Source organism: Schistocerca nitens, chromosome 10 (assembly GCF_023898315.1).
Source record: "Schistocerca nitens isolate TAMUIC-IGC-003100 chromosome 10, iqSchNite1.1, whole genome shotgun sequence".
Classification (NCBI taxonomy): domain Eukaryota; kingdom Metazoa; phylum Arthropoda; class Insecta; order Orthoptera; family Acrididae; genus Schistocerca; species Schistocerca nitens.
This window is the reverse complement of record NC_064623.1, coordinates 26,593,189-26,608,635: the sequence shown is the minus strand read 5'-3', so window position 1 is coordinate 26,608,635 and position 15,447 is coordinate 26,593,189. Positions and strand designations below refer to the sequence as shown.

Genomic DNA, 15,447 nt, shown 5'->3' with positions numbered 1-15,447 from the left:
TATGCGAGAAAACAAAACAATTAGGTGTTCTTATGTGCTCCTAATACCCACTAAAAAGGAGACGTTTATGAAATTAAAGGCATTCCTTCAGTGATGTTTGGGTATAGAGTGATTGCCAGTTAACAATTAAAGTCGATGCAGTTAACTTATAGAGCTATATAAAGAAAGAATATAAAGGAACTACAGCCAATAATAGTAATTCTTACAGTGATTACATTTCTTTCATTCAGTTGTTTATCAATTCACAATATTGCGTACAATATACATATAGAAATAAAACTTGTAAAATATGAAATTTAACATCAAAAGCATTTATAAACATTTAGAATGTAAACCAGCTACTATGTGAAATCTCTCAATTCCTCAACAGTTGAAATTTGTATCTGAAGAAAAATTTTTCCCCCGACAAAACCAGGGTTGCGAAAACTGTACACTTCATGGACTTGGTTACACTGCACACTAAATGCAAAAAGCTAAAACTATTGATCTCTCTGATACAGTGAGAAATACTATGTAATTTTTTTCCTTCAAGTCACACAGTCAAACTTTACATGCCAATATGTTTCCTTAGTTCTGGAAATTTATAGCACCAATAAATAGTTGAGCTTCTACGATCTGTAAATGTCTTGTTACAGACTGCTACAGGCACATACAGTTTGGAATGGTTGTCTTTGGGAGAATGTATCTCATAACTTCCCAGAGCCGAGTGCTTTCTCTTCAGGGGGGGGGGCGGGGGGGGGGAGGGGGGGAAACTAAAAGTAGGTATCAACATACGTTGTCTAGTGTATTCGTGTACATTTGTATCATTGATCACAAATGAGAAAATAAAATTCTTTAAAGTAACTAACATTTCTGTTAAAATACAGAGGATAGCAAAATTCTCAATACTCAATCTATGACTTACAGGTACTTAAAAAATGATATATTCATAGCACTGCTCCAAATAAAATTCTTTCCTTTTCTCCTCATATCTGCCAAAATAAACAATTTTGGAATTGTCTGTGAAACAACTCCCATTGTCAGATACCGAAACACAGTGTGAACTTGGAGCAACGTAATGGCTTTTTATTGCTCTAGCCAGCTTGCAGTGGAGGTGATGTAACTTTTCTGAAATGAAAGAGTTGACAGAAATTATGTACAGTGGACTGACAGGGTATTTAACCTGTGCACTTGATAATACACTTTTCTCCTAAGAGCTCCAGCTGCTGAAATGCTGTCTGTCTGTCATGTTAATGTCACACTGCAGTGAATCTTACAGCTAATGAGGGGGAAGGGGTATAATTAATATAAGAAATACAGATTTTTAAAAAAAGACTGTACACCATTTAAACAATATACATATGTAATACTAGTAGAAATGTATGTCCGTTCCTTAATGAAAACAGTGTGCTCTTCAGCATAACCTTTATGGACTCTCAGCCTACAACTTCGTCACATTTTCTGTACAAAGTATCAGTGTGATGGGTTTCACCACTATGCATAAGAGCCTTACATCCATAAACAACAACAAAGATTTGTGCCTTTGGAAGGTGAAGGCACTATACGATTTTTATAGTAAAAGTATGTCACGCACCTTGCCCTTTCTACCTGACAATAGTTCCTAACTTGCAAGAACATTTACTGTGTCCATTTTCTGACCAGAGATTTTAGTCCATTGCATAGCACCTTTAGCCTAACATAATATTTCACCTGTAAAGGATGAGTTGGAACTTCCCTGTCTCATGACAATGCAGCCTTCTGAGCAGTATTGCTGATGTCTGTTGTCAGGCTTTGTTGCCAATGTTGTAGGTCACACAGGAGTACCTGCAATAAAAACAGTGTTTTAATTAAGTATGTTTTCAAAACTGTGTTCAAAGTACTTATGGTGGTCATATATTGACTTTTTTAAAGGTATTGTGCCTGGTAAAATATTACTTTACAATGTAAATATATTAGAAGAGTAGAGTAATGGATTTGAATTCATTTCATGCAGGAAAGAGCACAGTATACATTATCTCATCACGTAGTAAACTACTTTGTACACTGGACAACAGCAGAAACCACTGTGTCGTTTAATCATCAGGAAACATTTTAAAAAGTATTACTCTTCAACTTTCATAGTCTATTTAAAATTTAAATGCCTGAGGATAACTTAATAATTAAATTGGACTGTATTTGAACTCTTAGATCACTTAATCCTAAAATTTATGAATGCAGTTGGTACAAATTTGCAGTTCCTGCCAATCTGGTACTGTCATTTTGCATGTGACATACCATTGAAGGCCTTATAATTCTAATTAACTAGTGCATAAATTATGACTCTTTCAATAAAATATGTAGTAGTAAAATTTACGACGGCTTAGTAACACTGTAACAGCCCCTCCTCCCTCCCCCTAGTGTTCTAGGATTAAAGCAAAACACCTGACAAACTATTTTAACTGAGTTGCTACAAAGATATTACATCTAAAATTATTATAAATTTGACTTTAATATTTTCTAAAAATGTATTTGAAAGTTCATTGTAATGCTAAAGTAGGCATGGTAAATAACTGTGACTGGTTACCAATAATTTAACGTATGGTTATGAAGTAATACTTGTAACAACAAAAATGAAAGTGTCACTACAGCCCGTAACAGGTATAAACCAAGAACGATTGCAATTAACAAATAATATGTTCAGCTTAAACAGATCACAGGAAATGCAAGAGAACTCTTGAAATGGCAACCCAAGGCGTGTGAAAGTTCTACCAAACGCTTCACCTTTTTCATAAATGTGAGATCAGTTGTGACCACTCCGATCAATTCTAAAACAATTGCTTCAGATGGAATCTCCTTTACAAATCAGAACCTAAAATTCTACATAAAATAGTTCATTCTAATGTAACATAATGGACACTTTCTGCAACTATGCAAAATTAACTGAAACTGTTCCCTGTCCATATCTATCTTTTTACTTGTGTTTAATAACGGTATGCCAAAGATAGATTGATGCAAAAGATATCACGACACACAGGAAGCATTCACAGATAGGCACAATAAAAAAAGACTGCTAAAATATTAAAGCTGCTTCTACAATTAAAAATGCACAAGACAGACTTTGTCTGAAAGCTGTAATATTTCAGCAGTCTCCATTATGCTGTCTGTAACTCAGTGCTCCCTCTATGTGGTGAGTAACAATCTATCCTTTTCATATTATTGTTATTCCATTTGGACTTCCCACTGCTTGGTTCTTCTTATATTTATTTTACCTGTTCTTTCAAATGGTTTAAGGCTTTGTATTCAGTTTCTCTTTTAGAATTTATCCCTAGCCTGACTAACATATATTGGAAGACAATCATTTGGATGCACTGAATTATCTGAATAATTAGCCTTCAGCCAAGATTAAAATAACATGATAGTAATCTGATTAATGAGGCATGTTGCACTCGTGACAGGGCCCGTTTGATGTAATGGGTATGATGATATAAGCCACTAGAATAATGGTGGCAGCTTCAGTGGAAAGGGAGGGGGAGGGGGGGGGCAGTTGCTAGCATACAAATTGACAGCTACAAATTTGCAAGTTTTCAAGATGGCGCTGTACTGATTTTTGCCTAGGGTGAAGGTGGTAACATTGAGGCAGACAAAGATTTCAGTGTTTATACTCGAGTTATTGTTTTAGTACTGAAGAATAATAAACAAACATTTTCGAAGTTTTTGTTTGTTTATAAAGTTGAGATCATCATGAGCTGTGGACCTACAACAGCTGTATGCGCCTGCACACACCAAAAAGACCTCCAGTGTTTCACAATGTAATTACAAACAAGGAAAGACAGAAAGAAATACTTTTATCTGTGAGCAACAGACACCATGCCACTTTTAAAAATATGCCCAGTAAATGGTATCCTCCACTGATCACACATTGACAGAGCCTCGGCTGGAAGTTGTCTGTAACTCTTTGCGACATTTGTGGTAGAATGGCAGCCACTTCTTGGTGACTGTCTCCTGAACTGCTTGCAGTGTTGCGGGGTGATGTTTGTACAGTTGGGCCTTTCAGTGTCTCAAAAAACAAAAAAAAATATATATATATATATATATATATATATATATATATATATATATATATATATATATATAAAAACAAAGATGATGTGACTTACCGAACGAAAGTGCTGGCAGGTCGACAGACACACAAACAAACACAAACACACACACACAAAATTCAAGCTTTCGCAACAAACTGTTGCCTCATCAGGAAAGAGGGGAAGGAGAGGGAAAGACAAAAGGATGTGGGTTTTAAGGGAGAGGGTAAGGAGTCATTCCAATCCCGGGAGCGGAAAGACTTACCTTAGGGGGAAAAAAGGACAGGTATACACTCGCACACACACACAGACACAAGCAGACATATTTAAAGACAAAGAGTTAGGGCAGAGATGTCAGTCGAGGTGGAAGTGAAGAGGCAAAGATGATGTTGAATGACAGGTGAGGTATGAGTGGCGGCAACTTGAAATTAGCGGAGATTGAGGCCTGGTGGGTAATGGGAAGAGAGGATATACTGAAGAGCAAGTTCCCATCTCCGGAGTTCGGATAGGTTGGTGTTGGTGGGAAGTATCCAGATAACCCGGAGGGTATAACACTGTGCCAAGATGCGCTGGCCGTGCACCAAGGCATGTTTAGCCACAGGGTGATCCTCATTACCAACAAACACTGTCTGCCTGTGTCCATTCATGCGAATGGACAGTTTGTTGCTGGTCATTCCCACATGGAATGCGTCACAGTGTAGGCAGGTCAGTTGATAGATCACGTGGGTACTTTCACAAGTTGCTCTGCCTTTGATCGTGTACACCTTCCGGGTTACAGGACTGGAGTAGGTGGTGGTGGGAGGGTGCATGGGACAGGTTTTACACCGGGGGCGGTTACAAGGATAGGAACCAGAGGGTAGGGAAGGTGGTTTGGGGATTTCATAGGGATGAACTAACAGGTTACGAAGGTTAGGTGGACGGCGGAAAGACACTCTTGGTGGAGTGGGGAGGATTTCATGAAGGATGGATCTCATTTCAGGGCAGGATTTGAGGAAGTCGTATCCCTGCTGGAGAGCCACATTCAGAGTCTGGTCCAGTCCCGGAAAGTATCCTGTCTCAAGTGGGGCACTTTTGTGGTTCTTCTGTGGGGGATTCTGGGTTCGAGGGGATGAGGAAGTGGCTCTGGTTATTTGCTTCTGTACCAGGTCGGGAGGGTAGTTGCGAGATGCGAAAGCTGTTGTCAGGTTGTTGGTGTAATGGTTCAGGGATTCCGGACTGGAGCAGATTCGTTTGCCACGAAGACCTAGGCTGTAGGGAAGGGACCGTTTGATGTGGAATGGGTGGCAGCTGTCATAATGCAGGTACTGTTGCTTGTTGGTGGGTTTGATGTGGACGGACGTGTGAAGCTGGCCATTGGACAGGTGGAGGTCAACATCAAGGAAAGTGGCATGGGATTTGGAGTAGGACCAGGTGAATCTGATGGAACCAAAGGAGTTGAGGTTGGAGAGGAAATTCTGGAGTTCTTCTTCACTGTGAGTCCAGATCATGAAGATGTCATCAATAAATCTGTACCAAACTTTGGGTTGGCAGGCCTGGGTAACCAAGAAGGCTTCCTCTAAGCGACCCATGAATAGGTTGGCGTACGAAGGGGCCATCCTGGTACCCATGGCTGTTCCCTTTAATTTTTGGTATGTCTGGTCTTCAAAAGTGAAGAAGTTGTGGGTCAGGATGAAGCTGGCTAAGGTAATGAGGAAAGAGGTTTTAGGTAGGGTGGCAGGTGATCGGCGTGAAAGGAAGTGCTCCATCGCAGCGAGGCCCTGGACGTGCGGGATATTTGTGTATAAGGAAGTGGCATCAATGGTTACAAGGATGGTTTCTGGGGGTAACGGATTGGGTAAGAATTCCAGGCGTTCGAGAAAGTGGTTGGTGTCTTTGATGAAGGATGGGAGACTGCACGTAATGGGTTGAAGGTGTTGATCTACGTAGGCAGAGATACGTTCTGTGGGGGCTTGGTAACCAGCTACAATGGGGCAGCCGGGATGATTGGGTTTGTGAATTTTAGGAAGAAGGTAGAAGGTAGGGGTGTGGAGTGTCGGTGGGGTGAGGAGGTTGATGGAGTCAGGTGAAAGGTTTTGTAGGGGGCCTAAGGTTCTGAGGATTCCTTGAAGCTCCGCCTGGACGTCAGGAATGGGATTACCTTGGCACACTTTGTATGTGGTGTTGTCTGAAAGCTGACGCAGTCCCTCAGCCACATACTCCCGACGATCAAGTACCACGGTCATGGAACCCTTGTCCGCCGGAAGAATGATGATGGACCGGTCAGCCTTCAGATCACGGATAGCCTGGGCTTCAGCAGTGGTGATGTTGGGAGTAGGATTAAGGTTTTTTAAGAAGGATTGAGAGGCAAGGCTGGAATTCAGAAATTCCTGGAAGGTTTGGAGAGGGTGATTTTGAGGAAGAGGAGGTGGGTCCCGCTGTGACGGAGGACGGAACTGTTCCAGGCAGGGTTCAATCTGGATAGTGTCTTGGGGAGTTGGATCATTAGGGGTAGGATTAGGATCATTTTTCTTCGTGGCAAAGTGATACTTCCAGCAGAGAGTACGAGTGTAGTACAGTAAATCTTTGATGAGGGCTGTTTGGTTGAATCTGGGAGTGGGGCTGAAGGTGAGGCCTTTGGATAGGACAGAGGTTTCGGATTGGGAGAGAGGTTTGGAGGAAAGGTTAACTACTGAATTAGAGTGTTGTGGTACCAGATTGTGTTGATTGGAATTTTGAGGTTTTGGAGAGAGTGGAGCTGGAAGTGGGAGATTGAGTAGATGGGAGAGACTGGGTTTGTGTGCAATGAGAGGTGGTTGAGGTTTGCTAGAAAGGTTGTGAAGGATGAGTGAGTTGCCTTTCCGGAGGTGGGAAACCAGGAGATTGGATAGTTTTTTGAGGTGAAGGGTGGCATGCTGTTCTAATTTGCGGTTGGCCTGTAGGAGGATGCTCTTAATAGCCGGTGTGGATGTGGGAGAGGAAAGATTGAGGGCTTTTATTAAGGATAGGAGTTGACGGGTGTGTTCATTGGCTGAGTTGATGTGTAGGTGAAGGATTAGGTGGGTGAGGGCAATGGATTGTTCAGTTTGGAACTGGTATAGGGACTGATGGAAAGAAGGGTTGCAGCCAGAGATGGGAACTTTAAGTGTGAGGCCTTTGGGGGTTATGCCAAATGTCAGACAAGCCTGAGAAAATAAAATATGTGAGTGTAATCTGGCTAGGGTGAAGGCATGTTTGCGGAGGGAATGTAAATAAAACTTAATAGGGTCATTGTGGGGGTGTTGTGAGGGTGACATGGTATTAGAAGGTGGAAAGTGTAACATGAGATTGAAATGAAAATGAAAGATAAAGGTGAACTAGAAAGCAACTGGAGATCTGGTATGGAAAAAGGCGAAAAAGTGTTGGTTAAGTTGATCCTGTGGTGAACTTGGGTTGGTAGACAGCGATGTGCATAAAGGTTAGGTGGTTGTGTTGCCGCTAAAACACGTTAAAGGACGGAGAAATTCGGGGAAGTTTCGAAAAAACGTGTAAATGTATTAAAAGGAGTGGTGTTGTGGTGAAAGATTACGAAAATGGGGCTTACAATTGTAAATAATGACGTTAAAACCTGTGGGGAGCGGCTAAAAATGATCAGTGATGTGCGAAAAACGGAAGTGGAAATATAGTGAAAGTTATTAGAACTAGCCGAAATGGTTGTTTTATACGTGAAAGCAGCTGTTATTGAACTAGAAAGGGTGGGTTTTATAGCAGCGGTGGTGTTGAAAGCGGAAAATAAAAATTTTTTTGGTTATGGTTTGGAAGTGGGTTACGTATTATTGAGTATATATAGGCGGGATAAAATTGTGTAGTAGATTACGGTAAAAAGGGGAAGGTGAATACAAAGTGAGACTACTGGTAAAAACAGAAAGAGAAAATAAGAAGACAGGAAAGGTATCGAAATGCAACAGCGACAATAACAAACGTAATTGTTGGGTTCAAATTAATGATATGGTTATAATAGAGGGAAACATTCCACGTAGGAAAAATGTATCTAAAAACAAAGATGATGTGACTTACCAAATGAAAGTGCTGGTAGGTCGACAGACACACAAACATACACACAAAATTCAAGCTTTTGCAACAAACTGTTGCCTCATCAGGAGAGAGGGAAGGAGAGGGAAAGACGAGGTTAGGTTAGGTTAGGTTAGGTTAGGACTTGGATGACCTTTATATGGGACATTCTTGGTAATTATCTCGCTAGTTCCGTTTTTCATTTGTGTGTGCTGCCGTCCGTGTTTTACTTTGCCTTCATTTCTGTCTTTATTTCTTTAATTCTTTTAGTTACAAAACCATCACTTGCTTCACACCTGCAGAGTGAGGTGTAGTTCTGAGTAATGTGTCATCGCTCCCTGAGGCATAGCAGAGTGTGCCTCTGTTTTTATTTTCGTTTTCTGGCAATAAGGCTTGCTATTCACAGCACCCTGCTTTACGTGCTGCGTTGACACTCGAGGATGGCGGCATTTTTGGAGAGGAAAAGGTAGGGCTATAGGGGAGGCAGGAGGCCCACAAAAAAAAAAAAAAAAAAAAAAAAAAAAAAAAAAAAAAAAAAAAAAAAAAAAAAAAAGGATGTGGGTTTTAAGGGAGAGGGTAAGGAGTCATTCCGCTCCCGGGATTGGAATGACTCCTTACCCACTCCCTTAAAACCCACATCCTTTCGTCTTTCCCTCTCCTTCCCTCTTTCCTGATGAGGCAACAGTTTGTTGCGAAAGCTTGAATTTTGTGTGTATGTTTGTGTGTCTATCGACGTGCCAACGCTTTCGTTTGGTAAGTCACATCATCTTATAACAAGACGATAAATAAGGTGACCACAGGGGGGGGTGGGGGGCAGGCAACATATCATTGCGAAAATAGATGTCGAGGAAATGACTCAAAACTTGTAGAGGATGTCGAGAAGTGTGAGCTGTGGCTCCATCTTGGTACAAGACTTCTTACTCTTCCCGGTCCCTGACAAACTGGTTCAAATTCAATTTATTCCACCGTAAATTTGTCTTAATATTTGAGAGTTGCTTTTCTGAAACTTTACCCAAAAAAGCCATTACAAAGTTAAATAATCCATGGATTACTAAGGGAATTGAGGTATGGTGTAAGAGGAAGAGGAAAATACATGTACAGGCCGGAATAAGTCAGAATCTAACAGTACTTGCTTACTACAAAGGATACTGTAATATTTTAAGGGAAGTCATTAAGAAGTCAAGAAGCTTACGTGTTGTGACAGAAATTAATAATGTGGATAATAAGATTAAAACTACATGGAATATTGTCAAACGGGAGACGGGGCAGCCTGACAGTGCGCACAGCAAACAATAGCAATAAAGCAAAATGATGATGACATGAGAGAAAATTCACTAGTTGCAAGTATTTTTAACAATCACTTTCTGAGTGTAGCAGCAAAAATAGGATTAAAGGGTTCAGTTGAAAAAGAAAAGAAAAAAATGTTTAAAATGTCATTCCCCAGTACTTTAGGCCTTTAGAAATAGCACCAACATCCCCCCACTGAAATTAAGGGAATTATAAATATACTGAAAAACAATAGCTCATGTGGTGTTGATGGAATCTCTTAACAGTATTTTGAAGTGTTGTTCTAATTTAATAATTGGAGTCCTTAGTGATATATGTAATGCTTCACTAGCACAGGGAATTTTTCCACACAGATTGAAATACTTAATTCTCAAACCTCTTCATAAGAAAGGGACAAGAGTGACTTAAATACTTATAGACCAGTCTCATTGCTGACTTCATTTTCTAAAATATTTGAAAAAGTTGTGTATTCAAGAGTAGTCTCACATTTAAGTGAAAATAATTTACTCAGCATCAAATAGTACAAGCCCTAAATAAAAAATTATCGCCAGTTGGAATTTTTTTTGATCTTTCCAAGGCATTTGACTGAGTGGATCACGTTACACTCGTAGAAAAACTCAGGTTTTATGGAATTGAAGGCAATGCATACACCTGGTTTGAATCACACTTAACAAACAGAAAGCAAAAGGTTGTGCTGAATAACTCCAATAATGATGGAAGGGTGGTAAATTCTAGTGAATACGGAGTTACCACAAAGGGAGTCCCACAGGGTTCAATTTTGGGTCCTCTGCTGTTTCTTATTCATGCGAATGACCTCTCACTTAATGTTCAGCAAGCAGAACTAGTACTTTTTGCAGATGACACAAGTGCTAAAATAAATTCCATTCCAGAAAAAGCAGCTGAAGATATTGTTAAGGATGTCTTTCAAAGAATTATTAAGTAGTTCACAGAAAATGCACTCTCCCTTAATTTTGTAAAAGCTCACATTCCAGTTCTGTACACTGAATAGAGTCATACCGACAATTGATGTAGCATATGAACAGGGCTCAGTTAACGGGATAGATTTCCCGTAATTTTTGGGTGTTCACATTGATGACAACTAGAACTGGAAGAAGCATATGACTGAGCTTCTCAAACAAGTTCAGTTTCTTTTGCTCTTCGCATAATCGCTAGTCTCGGTAATAAACAGATCAGCCTCCTTATGTACTTTGCATATTTCTACTCAATGATGTCTTATGGAATAGTTTTATGGGGTAACTTACCACTTAGACATCAAGTATTGATTGCACAAAAGAGAGCAGTGAGAATAATTAGTGGTGTTCACCCACGGACGTCATGTAGGCACCTATTCAAGGTGTTAGGTATTTTAAGTGCACCATCAGAGTACATATATTCGCTAATAAATTCATTATAAATAATCCATCTCAATTCGCAAACAACACTGATGTTCATACGTACAACACTAGAGGGAAAAATGACCTTTACTATCCGTTATTGAAGCTGTCAGTTGCTCAAAAAGGAGTACATTATTCAGCAACAAAAATCTTTGATCATTTGCCCAACAACATAACGTGTCTGGCAGGTAGCAGATCAAGTTTTAAATCTAGCTTAAAATCATTTCTTTTGGACAACTCCTTCTATACCATGGACGAGTTTGATTAAAAAAAAATTGTACCTCTAAATGTAGTTGCATGTGTAGAACTAAAAGTTTCAGTAATATTAATATCAGCGCTATTCATGTGTGTGTGTGTGTGTGTGTGTGTGTGTGTGTGTGTGTGTGTGTGTGTGTGTGTGTGTAAAACAAAGATGATGTGACTTACCAAACGAAAGCGCTGGCACGTCGATAGACACACAAACGAACACAAACACACACACAAAATTCAAGCTTTCGCAACAAACTGTTGCCTCATCAGGAAAGAGGGATGGAGAGGGAAAGACGAAAGGATGTGGGTTTTAGGGAGAGGGTAAGGAGTCATTCCAATCCCGGGAGCGGAAAGACTTACCTTAAGGGCAGGATGAGGCAACAGTTTGTTGCGAAAGCTTGAATTTTGTGTGTGTGTGTTTGTGTTTGTATGTGTGTCTATCGACCTGCCAGCACTTTCATTTGGTAAGTCACATCATCTTTGTTTTTAGATATATTTTTCCCACGTGGAATGTTTCCCTCTACATACACAGCTTTCACATGACCCTTCCGACCTGGTACAGAAGCAAATAACCAGAGCCACTTCCTCAAACCCAGAACCTCCCACAGAAGAACCACAAAAGTGCCCCACTTGTGACAGGATACTTTCCAGGACTGGATCAGACTCTGAATGTGGCTCTCCAGCAGGGATACGACTTCCTCAAATCCTGCCCTGAAATGAGATCCATCCTTCACAAAATCCTCCCCACTCCACCAAGAGTGTCTTTCCGCCGTCCACCTAACCTGAGTAACCTCTTAGTTCATCCCTATGAATTCCCCAAACCAACTTCCTTACCCTCTGGCTCCTACCCTTGTAACCGCCCCGGTGTAAAACCTGTCCAATGCACCCTCTCACCACCACCTACTCCAGTCCTGTAACCCGGAAGGTGTACACGATCAAAGGCAGAGCCACGTGTGAAAGCACCCACGTGATTTACCGACTGACCTGCCTACACTGTGAAGCTTTCTATGTGGGAATGACCAGCAACAAACTGTCCATTCGCATGAATGGACACAGGCAGACAGTGTTTGTTGGTAATTAGGATCACCCTGTGGCTAAACATGCCTTGGTGCACGGCCAGCACATCTTGGCACAGTGTTGCACCATCCGGGTTATCTGGATACTTCCCACTAACACCAACCTGTCAGAACTCCGGAGATGGGAACTTGCCCTTCAGTATATCCTCTCTTCTCGTTATCTGCCAGGCCTCAACCTCCGCTAATTTCAAGTTGTCGCCGCTCATACCTCACCTGTCTTTCAACAACATCTTTGCCTCTGTACTTCCGCCTCGACTGACATCTCTGCCCAAACTCTTTGCCTTTACAAATGTCTGCTTGTGTCTGTGTATGTGCGGATGGATATGTGTGTGTGTGTGCGCGAGTGTATACCTGTCCTTTTTCCCACCCTAAGGTAAGTCTTTCCGCTCCCGGGATTGGAATGACTCCTTACCCTCCCCCTTAAAACCCACATCCTTTCATCTTTCCCTCTCCTTCCCTCTTTCCTGATGAAGCAACCATTGTTTGCAAAAGCTTGAATTTTGTGTGTATGTATGTGTTTGTTTGTGTATCTATCGACCTGCCAGCGGTTTCGTGTGGTAAGTCACATCATCTTTGTTTTTAGACATATTTTTCCCACGTGGAATGTTTCCCTCTATATATATATAGAGGGAGTGCGAGTGTATACCCGTCCTTTTTTCCCCCTAAGGTAAGTCTTTCTGCTCCCGGGATTGGAATGACTCCTTACCCTCCCCCTTAAAACCCACATCCTTTCATCTTTCCCTCTCCTTCCCTCTTTCCTGATGAAGCAACCATTGTTTGCGAAAGCTTGAATTTTGTGTGTATGTATGTGTTTGTTTGTGTATCTATCGACCTGCCAGCGCTTTCGTATGGTAAGTCACATCATCTTTGTTTTTAGATATATTTTTCCCACGTGGAATGTTTCCCTCTATATATATATATAGGGAGTGCGAGTGTATACCCGTCCTTTTTTCCCCCTAAGGTAAGTCTTTCTGCTCCCGGGATTGGAATGACTCCTTACCCTCTCCCTTAAAACCCACATCTTTTCGTCTTTCCCTCTCCTTCCCTCTTTCCTGATGAGGCAACAGTTTGTTGCGAAAGCTTGAATTTTGTGTGTATGTTTGTGTGTCGACCTGCCAGCACTTTCATTTGCTAAGTCACAACATCTTTGTGTGTGTGTATATATATTTCACATCCCGCAACTACTATATATATATATATATATATATATATATATATATATATATATATATATATATATATATATATATGAGAGAGAGAGAGAGAGAGAGAGAGTCCACGCGCGAATAATATATCTAAAAACAAAGATGATGTGACTTACCATACGAAAGTGCTGGCGGGTAATCTGACTTGTTCCACATCATATTGAAAAATAATTATGAAAATGATCTACGAACATGACATTACTAAACTAAACTGAACAACTTAGGTCAGAGGAATATCTCCATCATCTGACAGTAGCGATTCGAGTTACTGATTACAATTTTGCTGCCTCCTTCAAAAAAATACAGATCCCATACACTGAAGTCGGCAGTTGCACAGCAAACTGTCACATGACAGCTGTGAAGTGGTCATTGCTGAATTTCCCGAGGTTTCCTGCTGCCTGGCAACAGAAATGTTGTTGACTTACAGTACATGACAAGTGGAAAAGGGCTCCGTCAGAAAAAATGAAAACAGCATCAGGGAGCATATTTTAAAGAACTTCCTCATACACAGCTCTGCATGTTTGAAAACCTCTCTCACTTAATTCCTGGGTAACTGTCATTTTGTATGGGTGCCTGTGAATTTCATTGTGCAGGATTCCTCTTACACTCCTTTAAGACAATCCTAGCTCGGTGCAGGACCTGATGATGCTCTACACTTTGATGCCCAAACTCAAACATTTTTCAATTTTGAACAGAATTGTATTGACAAAGTTCAAACCAAATGCAAAATGCTCAGTGAGTATTAATTACAGAACCACAATTACAAATATACTCCTCCACAAGAAACACCCAATGCTCACCTAGATGAGCCATTGCGCTGACTGAAAATGACACGTCACCACTATCAGTCGATACGCTACACGTACGGTGGCTTCTCCAAACACGGGAGGTCTTTTTGCCGGATCCTCCCTAACCGCGGCTGTTGTGGATTTCAGGTTCTACATTATTAGTGGCTGCTTGTATTCGTGCTGTTTCTAGTGCAACCAACAGGCAGCAGTTTACCTGACAACCAAAACTTGAAATGTTTTTGCTTCGTTCTCAGCAGCGTTATTAAAAATGAAATGAGTCTTTTTGTTAGAGCAGCTTAGCTACTCAGCCAATATTGTGCTGTGGAATACAAGGTGGTCCTCGAGAGTAGCTCCTCGTAATCACTTCCAAGTGTACGAATTGACACTTGTCTAATATATCATATTTACGCGAGTATAAGGTGATCGCGTATCTTCTTTTATTATTATTTTTTTAGAAGCTACTTGAGAAATGTTTTAAAACATTCTGTTTTGTTGACATAAATTATATGCCCAAAAAAGTTAACATTATAGCTGCTCTAAACTTAAGCAATTTACTGATAGTTTACATTTTTATAATAAAAAGGAGAAATAAAATAAGCAATGACTTACATTGATTTTTATCTTTGCCTTTTTTTAATGAGGAGCAGTGAAATGTATAACCCTGTCATCACAAATATTTGACTGTTTCTTCCAAATATGTTGCAATTTTTGAGGTTGCAGTTACGGTGGTGTGTGTGAGAACACAGTTCTCTCTCTCTCTTTTAACTTATAGCAAATTTCCCATCTACATTGACATGAAAATGCGACACTGTTTCTCCCTCTCCTGCTTCCAAATGTGTCATCTGCCGCTTGCCGCTGTCTCTCATCGGCTACATAGAACTAGCAGATGACATGAGCTCTTTCGGTGAGCATCGACAGTATTGCTGCACAAAATACTGATGTACACCACTGACCTCTATCTAGGCTTTTATTGTCTCCTGCAAAAATGTGCACTATTCTTGTGTTTTTGTCCAGTTTTAAAGTCTGTTCAATTCCGACCACAAACTGATTCGGTCTCAATCAAGCTGATGTCACTGTTCTCCCCTCCGACACTTACAACTTCCTCAAAATAAATCTGCACATGACTTCAGTTGGTTGTCAAATCTTCATCTGTTAAATGTAAGGCACTCGTATTTTAATCTATTACACAACGTAAAAACATTACCTAAGCAGCAATAGTTTAGTAAGACAACCCTGTGTTTTTCAAATGACGAGTTTGGGGATTTTCACATACCCCACTGGAAAAAAAAAAAGATGGAGTGAATGAAAGTTGTGTGTGTGTGTGTGTGTGTGTGTGTGTGTGTGTGTAGGGGATAATAATCCCTCGAATATGTCTACAAAGAGAA

At 40.6% G+C, this 15,447-nt stretch overlaps 1 protein-coding gene across 4 annotated transcripts in view; it reads right to left on the bottom strand.

Moving 5' to 3' along the window:
- Nucleotides 1-227: 227 nt before the first annotated feature.
- The window catches only part of LOC126210106 (protein PALS1), a 786,719-nt gene continuing 771,499 nt past the window's right edge, over nt 228-15,447 (bottom strand). For all 4 annotated transcript variants that reach the window (XM_049939245.1, XM_049939243.1, XM_049939244.1 and 1 more), the window contains exon 14: nt 228-1,803. The gene's annotated coding sequence lies outside the window, so the exon portion shown is untranslated. The remainder of the gene's footprint in view (nt 1,804-15,447) is intronic.